We start from the raw sequence: 10,686 nt of genomic DNA, 5'->3' as shown, positions 1-10,686 counted from the left end.
CAACCTTTTCCCGTCAGTCAGAACGATGCACCAATGGAGTGCCTTTAGCGAAAGTAACCCCCCATGACGTCAACGGGGTTCAGAGTAGTGGGGCGGGGCCGTTTTTGTTGAAGGAAAGAACGAGCGGGCTTTGATCTGAATTTTCGCAGCTTTTCGGGGTGCGCATGGCTCTAGTATTTTGCAGAGGTTATCTTCGATGCCTCATCTATGCAGTGGGCTTGTTTTTCAGAAATGTCCGGACCCTGGTCAGTGGCCCTTTAAGAACGTGGGTGGCGCTGATGAACACTCTCAAGGTTAGGTTATTTGTACTCCTTTATATACAGGGTGTCCCAGCTAAAAGTAACCAAGCTTTTAAAAGAGACGAAGTGCCCTAGCCCCGTGAGACCAACTGAGGGTTGTTGCCAGTCGCGTGTCCTAGTCTGCGGTATTTTTTTGAGTGTCCAAACGTAATTAATTAGCAGAAACTGATTAGCTAACTTTTTAATTATTGCCTTTAGGAAGAAAGTGTCAATGCAGGAATTGTAGATCCCATAGAAAAATAACCGGTTGCGGTGTTTCCAACCAAGTACCACTGGCCGCATTTGTTTTTCCAGTCCCGGGCTACTTGCTGGCAGGTCTCGGCTTCCGCTCGGACAGGAAAAGCGTCATGGTCACATGACCTACTTGCCATAGGCATGCCATAGGCTGCTTTCGAACTCGCCGCCAGAGCCGGGCTCCCCCTCGGTTACCGTACAAGGACGCTGTCATCTGCTAGCAGACGATGCAAGCCACGGCCACCACGACGCCGAAGCAACGCCGAAGCAACGCCGTGCGCTCGATCATGATACTGAGTCGATTTAAAGACTGTACTGTCAGCTTAGCGTAGGTGCATTACAGAACTCAGCTTCGGAGGTATGCTCGCCGCTACTGCTTGCGGCGAAGTTCGCAAAAAGTAGCCCAACTCGTTGCGGATAGGCAGATAGACGAAAGCCTTCGCAAAAATGTTGACAACAAGCTCTATAGCTGCTCCAGTATACGAGTGGTTCACCTGCGATGCTTTCAGGTAAGCGTACAGACAGCATGTCGCACGCAAAACAAGCGAACGAGAACCTCTTGACGACACGAGCAAACAATACGCGCTCGCAGCTTCGAACGCGCGTCCGTGTGCGGTGGATTTCAAGAAAATAAACGAAGATGCAAGAACAAAAAGTATTGCGATGGCTCAGAGAGCAGCTACGGAGCTGATGTGAAGGTTTAACGCATGATATCGACCTCCAGGAACACGAAAAATACTCAAAATGCGCACGGAGTCTAACTCAATATGGCTGCCAGCGCGGCGCGCAGCTATCGTCTGCTGCCTTCTCAGCAGCCCCAAGCAGCCCGCGGACTGCCATAGGCTAAAAACGAACGCGTTGCTATGGCGATGCAGGCAGGTAGGCGGAGCTTTCGGGCTGCCCGAGAAAAACAAATACCGGACTCGAGTCCGCAAGTAGTCCCGGACAGTCCGGGACTGAAAAACAAATGCGCCCACTGATACAGCTTCTTTTATTTGCCTTAAAAGAAAGCCCGCGAAATACAAAAAGAACCACGTGATAGCGAAGCAATTCCAGCGCTCCCAGACGACCGATCAAACAACGACATTCGCTTATCTTTGCAACGCTGTCCCGAACGGGGTTCGGCGTTTTGCGATGGTTGCGAGATATACGCCAGCAACTCTCGCATGGGCGCTAGGGCGACCGCTCCTTCAGCGCGTGGCGGTGCAAGTTCGGCGGCACGGCCACATGCCTATCACTCGAGGCGAGGTTTCGCGTGAAAAAGCGCTCCATGCGAGCCGCGCTTCACTTCCTTGAAAAGCAGCGCCCGCTTGCTTTTCATGACGCATATCTCGCCACCACCTCAAAACGCCGAACCCTGTTCGGGGCAGCGTTGCAAACATAAGCAGATGTCGTTGCTTGACCGGTCGTTTGGGAGCGCTGAAACTGCTTCCCTATCACGTGGTTCTTTTTGTATTTCGTGGGCTTTCTTTTAAGGCAAATAAAAGAAGCTGTATAAGTGGTACTTGGTTGGAAACACCGCAGCCGGTTATTTTTCTATGGGATCTACAATTCCTGCATTGACACTTTCTTCCTAAAGGCAATAATTAAAAAGTTAGCTAATCAGTCTTTGCTAATTAATTACGTTTGCACAATAAAAAAATACCGCAGACTAGGACAAGCGACTGGCAACAACCCTCAGTTGGTCTCACGGGGCTAGGACACTTCGTCTTTTTTTAAAGCTTGGTTACTTTTAGCTGGGACACCCTGTATATATATATATATATATATATATATATATATATATATATATATATATATATATATATATATAAAGGAGTATACACGTTGTGTCTACCGGGGACCGGTCTTGGTCCCCGGTAGACACAACGAATAAATGCGTCAAGTTTTTCAATGCAACTTTTTTTTTAAATTTTCTATATACAGGGTGTTTCAGCTAATACTTCCTGCAATTTTTAGAAATAGCGTTTTTCAGTTAGAAAAACGCTCTCTTTCTGCATAGCATTGTCAGCAGTGTAATGCATCAAAGCTAACACGTGCTAATTTGCAGACTGCTTAACTAATATTGAGTATTAACTTCTTAACTATTACTGTTACGCTCCTCAATTATTTAGAGATGTGTAGCCCACCGTAAGCAGTATCGGTATCAGTTTTTAGAATTTCGATAACTCGTTACCCTCGGCGCTGTGGCCCAACATATTTTGTTTACTTCGCGCCAATATACACGCGCTTTCGAGAAGCGTGCAGGCAAAGCAACCCCTTCCAGAGTATGCGCTGCCCAAGCCCATTTCTTCCTCTTGATTTCGACTAGGATGTCATTAACCCGCGTTTGTTCCCTCACCCACTCCGCCCGCGCTCGATCTCTTAACGTTACACCTATTGTTTTTCCTTCAATAGCTCGCTGCATTGTCCTGTTGAACGCTTTTCGTTAGCCACCACGTTTCTGCCCCATAGGTATACGTACCAGTAAGGTGCAGCTGTTATAAACTTTTCTCATGAAGGATACTGGTAAACTGCCATTCATGATCTGAGCAACTTCCAAATGCGCTGCCCCCCACTCCCGGCAGAGGCTTTCGCCATAAATCAGCCGCAGTCGTGGCATCGACCAGGCCGGCGTGTCTCCGTACCTGTGGACGGCAGCACATAAGCCGAGTCGGCCAATACCACGCAGGTGTCCCTCGTATTAGGCTGACCTCTTCGCGGTACAAGTCTTGGTGGACGAGATGGCTTCGATGCTGCAGTCGCCCACTTTGGGGCCGCTCTTCCACGCTTGCACGATGACGTAGGCGCATTGTTTTGCTGCCCGGAAGGCTGGCTATTCTGCCCATTGACGTTTTAGTTTTTGGTTTGGTTTGGTTTATGGAGTTTAACGTCCCAAAGCGACTAAGGCTATGAGAGACGCCGTAGTGGAGGGCTCCGGAAATTTCGACCACCTGGGATTCTTTAACATGCACTGACATCGCACAGTACACGGGCCTCTAGAATTTCTCCTCCAAAGCAATTCAGCCGCCTTGGCCGGGATCGAACCCGCGTCTTTCGGGTCAGCAGCCGAGCACCATAACCACTGAGCCACCGCGGCGGCCCGTTTTAGTTTACTATTTCTATATTATAGGGTGCACGAAGAGCTTTGAAATTTCACTGGAATACCCACAAACACCACCTCTACACATCTGTAGCATTACAATATGCCCATTGAAATCATTTCAAAGTAATTTTAATGACCGTTCGCTAGAGCTTTCTCTGGAAGAGCATTCTGGGTCTCACAATTCCTGCCGGTGGCTGTGTTTGAAACAGCCACCAGCCGGGACAGGGGTGCATCGATAAAGGCCGGAATACATGGAGCGTTTTTACCGCGGCGCGTCGTCGATTTTCGCCCGCCGCAGCCGATCAGGACCGGCTACATTTTGACGCGCGGCGTCCGGTGAGACCGGAAGCGGCGGCTGAAGCGAGCCAATAGCAGCGCAGAAAGCCCGCTTTCCGGTCCTCTGCCTGCCGCCGCCAACATGGCCGCCTTGGCCGTCGAGCTACGCCGTGTTTTTGGTACGGAAATGTTGTTGTCGTGAAAATAAACGCTTCATCAGACTTGAAATGTCGCTTTTTTTGGAGAACACGGCCGAATCTTGGATCGGAATGCCTGCGCTCCCTCCCTGAAGCGAATGTGTCGAAGAAAACCGCAGCCGCTGGTGTCCGCGGCTGGGCGGGCGTTCAAAGGTACGCGACGGCATGCATTCGAGCATGCAAATCTTTATAGATACTTAAGCGCGCGTGCTAAAATTTGTACAGTGGTGTCGAAGTGAAACTTTCCTGATTTTAACATAATGGTCAGCGTCGCTGTTCTCAGACCTCGTCGCTCAGTGGTGTTTGCCACTTGTTGATCACATTTGCACGGCCGCTCAATGGAGGCGCACTTGGTGCGGCCCGCCGCGTCGCGCCTCAATGGCTGGGGAAGCGCGTATTGGGAGAAGTTGAAGTTTCCGCCGCTATTCTCCGCGGGGGCGCCACCACTCCGTGACAAGACGCCGACGCGGAAAAAGTGCGCTGGCTGTGCTGGCGCGTGTTTTCGCTGTAACTACTCTGCATGACCGCGTGGTTCTGCTAGTTCTGCGTGCTTTTCATCGGTGCCTGTGTCAACAGCGTCCTAAGCGCATGCGAAACCATACCACGCAACTGCTGCGTGCCGCTGTGCACCGCAAACGCAAGAAAAGATCCGAAGATCGGTTACCATGAGTTCCTGCAGGAGCAATGTCCGGAGTTGATTTGCGAGAGAGAAGACCGCAGTCACACCGAGGACCTCTGCAAAGCCTTTCTAACCAAACTAATGCGACCACTGCTGACCGATTTGGTAGAAAACATCAGTCTTACGGTGGAAAAAATCATACTTGCTCATAAACCGCTTTCGAGGAAAGTTCTTCGCTTCTAAAATAGGCTTGAATTCCTTCGGTGCATCACGTGGCTTCAAAATAAAACGAAAAACATTGGCTCAGCCTGCTGGCGTCTGGTTGAACTGGCTGTCTTTTGTTGTTTGTTTTGCAACTGTTTGTGACAGCAGTATATTTACGAGGGTAATCTTAAAAGTGAGGTCTCCAAAGGGCTGCGGCCCTCGGGAAACTATATGAGTGGCTGCTCGCTATACTGCTGTGTTCATTGTTCCCCGTCTTCCAAACAAGCCATGACTCAGCGCGAAAGGGACTGTCAGTCTTGGCCCGGCAACCATTTGAAATGGAGCTCCCGTTTGTCACTACCGCCAGGAGCGAAGTTCACGCAAATGGCGTTCAACCAATCGAAAATCATCGCCAGTTGACGGAAGTGTACGGAGAGTCTTGCATGGATGTTAAAAACTTCCCCAAGTGGTGTAGGAAGTTCGCAGCTGGTCGCACTTAAATTTACAACGAAGGAGCGGGAGGCCGTCAATTTTTGATGAAACAGTCGCGAAGGTCGAAGAAATGATGCAGCAATAACGGAGGATCACACTCGACGAACTCTGCATTTCGGTTCCTGGCGTTTCTAGAAGCACTATTCATAGGAGTTTAACAGCAAAGTTGAAATATCGGAAGGTGAGCGCAAGACAGGTTGCCCGAATGCTCACAGACGACCATCAACAACAATGCGTTGACTCCTCCTGCGAATTTCTTCCGCGTTCTGGAGATGAAACGGAGATATTTGCATTCTATTGTTACGGGTGATGAAACCTAGACATTCCACTTCACGCCTGAGACCAAACAAGAATCACGTGAGTGGCGGCACTCATCTTCGCCCAAGCCGCGAAAATTCAAGCGAACACAGTCTGCCGGTAAAGTCATGGCAACTGTGTTTTGGGATCGAAAATGGGTATTGTTGGTAAACTTCTTGGCTCCTGGCACCACAGTAAACGCGGATAGATATTGTGAGACCCTTAAAAAACTCAGAGGGGCGATTCAAAATCGCAGAAGAGGAACAACGCTCGCCCCCACGTTGCCTGTCAAACCATCGTTCTCCTAGAACAATTTGTATAGGACGTCATCAGCCACTCACCCTACAGTCCGGACTTGGCACTAATTGACTACCACTTCTTTCCAAAGCTAAAAGAACACCACGCTGGAAGGCGCTTCACTGATGATGACGAAGTGAAAGATGCGGTCAAACGCTTCCTCAACGGCATAGCGACGAGCTGGTATGACATGGGCATACAAAAACTGCCGCAGCGTCTGTAAAAATGCATAGACTCCAACGGCGATTATGTGGAAAAGTAGAATAATGGTGTCCCTTTTAAGGTTTGGTTTATGGATATTTAACGTCCAAAAGCGATTGCGGCTATGAGGGACGCCATAGTGAAGGGCTCCGGAAATTTCACCTGGGGTTCTTTAACGTGCACTGACAACGCACAGCACACGGGCCTCTAGAATTTCGCCTTCATCGAAATTCAGCCGCCGTGGCCGGGATCGAACCCGCGTCTTTCGGGTCAGCAGCCGAGCGCCGTAACTGCTGAGCCACCGCCGGTGTGCGTCCCTTTTAAGTGATTTGTAATTTGCTTAAAATAAAAATGTCTTTCGATTTATAAAAAAACTGCAGTCCTTAATTTTGGGATGACCCTCGTACGGGGTGGTACCCATTTGAAACTATCTCCAGCGAAAACGGAGCAACAGGCTGAACTATAATGCTGAATGTTACGACCTCAAACGTAAGTTTACAAAAAGTGCATGTTGAATAAGTGGCCCGAAACCTTGTCCCGAGTTCAAGATTATAATATGTAATAAGTTATTACAGTGATTGAAACGCCTGTCACCGAATGGGTGACCGCTCGGCGAAGCGCACTTCTGCCTCGATTCTCGCTGTAAACGCACGGGCGATTTGGAAAAGCGCAGTGATGGTGACATGCCGCTATCACGCTATCAATAGCAAACTTGCACGTGGCACCACCATAATCTGTGAAACGCAGCTTGTAAATGCTAAAATTACAAAGCGCCTACCGCGCGGACGCCTAAACGAAAGCACTGCCTCGGCCGCTGCGCGCAGCTCTCCGCCCGGACTCGTCCCGGAGCGGTGGCGCCGCAGCGGTGGCGATGAGAACTAGGCGCGATACGGCTCTTTCGGGCGACGCGACGGGCCGCACCCAGTGCGCTCTCCATTGAGCGGCCGTGACATTTGCTTTCGCGTCGAGGGATATGCGGCGCTTCAACGCTCCATGTATCTTCAGCAGGGCGTCGCGCCGGCGCGACGTTTTCTGCGCGCGAATGTCGTCGAAAAAAACGTCTCATGTATTCCGGCCTTAACCGCTGCACCAATGCGCCAGGAGTCGAATGATGACTCCCTACGTTCTGAGTGTAACGTAGTGAAAAATAAGTTGCGCATATACGTGCATTAATTAGAATAGAATGAGCTGCAACAGAAAACGCTAACGCATTCAAACGATCCACCGAGGATCACCTGCGAGTTTTTGCTCTTACCCAGCAATACAGAGCGGCCTAAAATTAATTTGCAGGAAACTCAAACAGTCTCGGAAGGAGAACAACAATTCATGATATGTATAGCGAGGCACTGGAAGTGGTAAAGGGATACATCTACTTATGGCACGTAGTGACCGCAGATGAGAACCACGAGAGCGAAATAACTAAGAATAAAGGCGCGTTTATAGTCCGACGTGTTCAGCGCGCGGGCGAGCGTCGCTCGCAGTCTGTCGCGCTACGCCGGTTTCGCTGCGCCGGCCGGAGCGCCACCCCCTCTATACTTAAATGCCTTACCAACAGGCCCACCATTCTTCCCTTTTTTTACCCTCGCACGCAGGCTGCGGGCGCGCTCCTACTCTCGACACCAGTCGCCATCTGTCGGCGCGCGCGGCCCGAGGGACTGCGGGTCGCGGCGGCGCCGCGCGTAGAACGCATGTTTACGTGTTCGCTTCTGCCGTTTTGTGCTCCATCAGCTAACGTATGAGGGTGTGTGCTGTGCGTCACTACTCACATTTGCCCTCTTCCAGACAGTGCTGCGGTTATCTTGTGCGCAGTTACTCGTTAACGTGATATTCGAGGGTAGCCGACCAGGTAGTGTACGGACTGGAAACCGGCACTTCTAAGCAGATTTCTGCGCTGTCGTGTCGTTTGTTGTCGCCTTTTACGTGCGATATCTTCTATGATACTTTTATGCATCAGATTGTAGATCTATTGATTTGGCTCAGTGGAGTAGTAACTGGATAGGCGAGCTGCAGACTGAAGGTTGTCCCGACGGAGCGCGTGTTTTCGATCACCAGTACGTGTTCGACATCCTTGCGCTGAGCTTGCTCTTGTTCCCATTAAACACATTTCATGCACAGGATTTTAAGCACGACCGCTACCGATTTCAGCTGCTTTTTCCGCACTCATGTCAGAGGGATCTGGGGGGTAAACGTTTATATATAGTATCATTCTGCTGTTGGTATACCTAGACTAGTTTGGTTTGGTTTATTAATGTTTTACGTCCCAAAGCGACTCAGGCTATGAGGGACGCCGTAGTGAAGGGCTCCGGAAATTTCGACCACCTGGGGTTCTTTAACGTGCACTGACATCGCACAGTACACGGGCCTCTAGAGTTTCGCCTCCATCGAAATTCGGCCGCCGCGGCCGGGATCGAACCCGCGTCTTTTGGGCCAGAGCCGAGAGCCGTAACCACTGAGCCACCGCTGCGGTGCGGTATCTACCTTGTTCACAGGAAAATACTATGCGCGATTTCATTACATTTTCCACACTTAGCCAAAGGGCTACGCAACGCTCTCACACGCGGCGAGAGCTCCTGAATAAAATAACGCGACTTCGGACCTCAGAATTAGTGAAAGCTGGATTAGCTGCTCATATCTATTCAAGCTTTGATAAATTAAGCGAAAGGAAAGTACGTTTTGATGCACCAGGTTGCATAAACCATGACAAAATTTGTTTTCTGTTGGCGCTGCGACTCAGTTGAGCTCACAGCGGTAATTTGTTGATAAACTGGCGCGGCGACAAGAAAGCCCTGTTTGTGGAGGGGGGGCTTTATGGCCGGCCGGCAGGAAGGAATAAGAGTGTATGGGAATTGGAACTGCATGCTAGCCGCACACCTAATGCTTGATATTGAACAAAAAGTTTCTTTGCGGTGGAGCACTAAGACGGAATTCGATATAAGCACGAGCGCGTTCTAAGCGCCCGCCGGCACAATTAACTTGAATGTCAAACTAAATGTCATTAAAACGCGTCAATGTTATCGCTTTGATAACGTAAATACTTCCTGCAACACAGCCACGCAGCGGAAGTATGCTCGACAATGTTTTTTTAGCGCCCGAAGCGCAGGCGCGGCCGCGGAACTGCCGCAGCCCCGCAGTCCCCAAAGAAACGCCCGCACCGCGGCGCGCCAGTCGGTGCAAAATGGCCGCGCCCAGGAGAGGCTCAAAAATCTGGTCTACAGTGAACTAGAATATTGGGTAGTGTGCTCACTCCGCGCCGGCTCAACGGGGGAGCGGTGGCCCAGCGAATGTCGACAGGTTTCTGTTTCGCGGCGCCGACACGAGGTGGCGCCACAGTAGAATTCACGGTAGGATTTGCCATCGCTGTGAGAACCTTGTAGCCTCTGTACTGTGAGTGCGCCGTGTGTATTTGTGGGCTCGTTGTTGTTCTGTTGTGCGGTTTTGCGCTGGTTTGAGCGCCTCTGGGGGGGTCATTTCACGTTTTTGTTCACGTGTGGTGCCAGTACTTGTTCGGACTTGGCCAGATAAGCGGCTACATAAGCGGCCCTCAAATACAGAGCCCTCCAGATACAAACTTGGGTGTATGCGCATGACCACGATGAGCACGTATAAGTGACTTTAAACTTGTTCCCTACGTAACCGGGTATGTTGCACGGAAGTGTGTATTGAAGACAAATTGCCAAATGCGCATTACCTTGCTTACAATGCAGTCTCCTGATGAAAACCTTTTCCTTGCGAGGCTGACAAAATACCGCGACCACGGAGGACTGCTGTACCCATCGGCGCAGCTTTATGGATTTGTGTTGAAGCCTGAAAACCTCTTCACAGAAAACCTCAAAGAACGAACTTCTTTCCGCAGTCTACTTCTAACCACTTCCAAGACATCAAGAATGCTTTCGGAATGTAATTAAATCATTGCAGTGCAGAAAAACGCGAACGGGCGAAGCACCTAAAAGTGAGCCGGTGCTAACGCTGCTCTGACGTGCTAGAATAAGTTGAAGGAAAAAGAAACGAAGTGGTTTGGTTTACGGGGTCTTAACGTCCCAGAGCGACTGAGGCGCTGTAGTGAAGGGCTCTGGAAATTTCCACCACATGGGTACAGGTCACTGTAACCTGGGGTTCTTTAACGTGCACTGACATCACACAGTACATGGGCCTCTAGAATTTCGCCTCCATTGAAATTCTACCGCCGTGGCCGAGTTCGAACCCGTGTATTTCGGATCAGCAGCCAAGCGCCATAACCATTGAGCCACCGCTGCCAAAGGCGAAACGAGAGAGCATAAATGCATGCAGTGATGACAAATCTGCCTCATTTTTTGTTTCAAATAGCAGTGGATGCTGCATAGCTGTCCCAAAAAAAATGTGAAGTCAGTTATTGTTGCGTCGAAATAGTTTCGGTACGCGCGCCTCGTGTTCAGCGCAAAACGCTAATTGCAAATAATGTATATATACCCCCCCCCCCCTCCTTGTACTTTGTCTCACTTACGTGTC

Source organism: Amblyomma mixtum, chromosome 4, assembly GCF_055824585.1.
Source record: "Amblyomma mixtum isolate Tamu chromosome 4, ASM5582458v1, whole genome shotgun sequence".
Classification (NCBI taxonomy): domain Eukaryota; kingdom Metazoa; phylum Arthropoda; class Arachnida; order Ixodida; family Ixodidae; genus Amblyomma; species Amblyomma mixtum.
Note: the sequence above shows the minus strand (reverse complement) of the source record.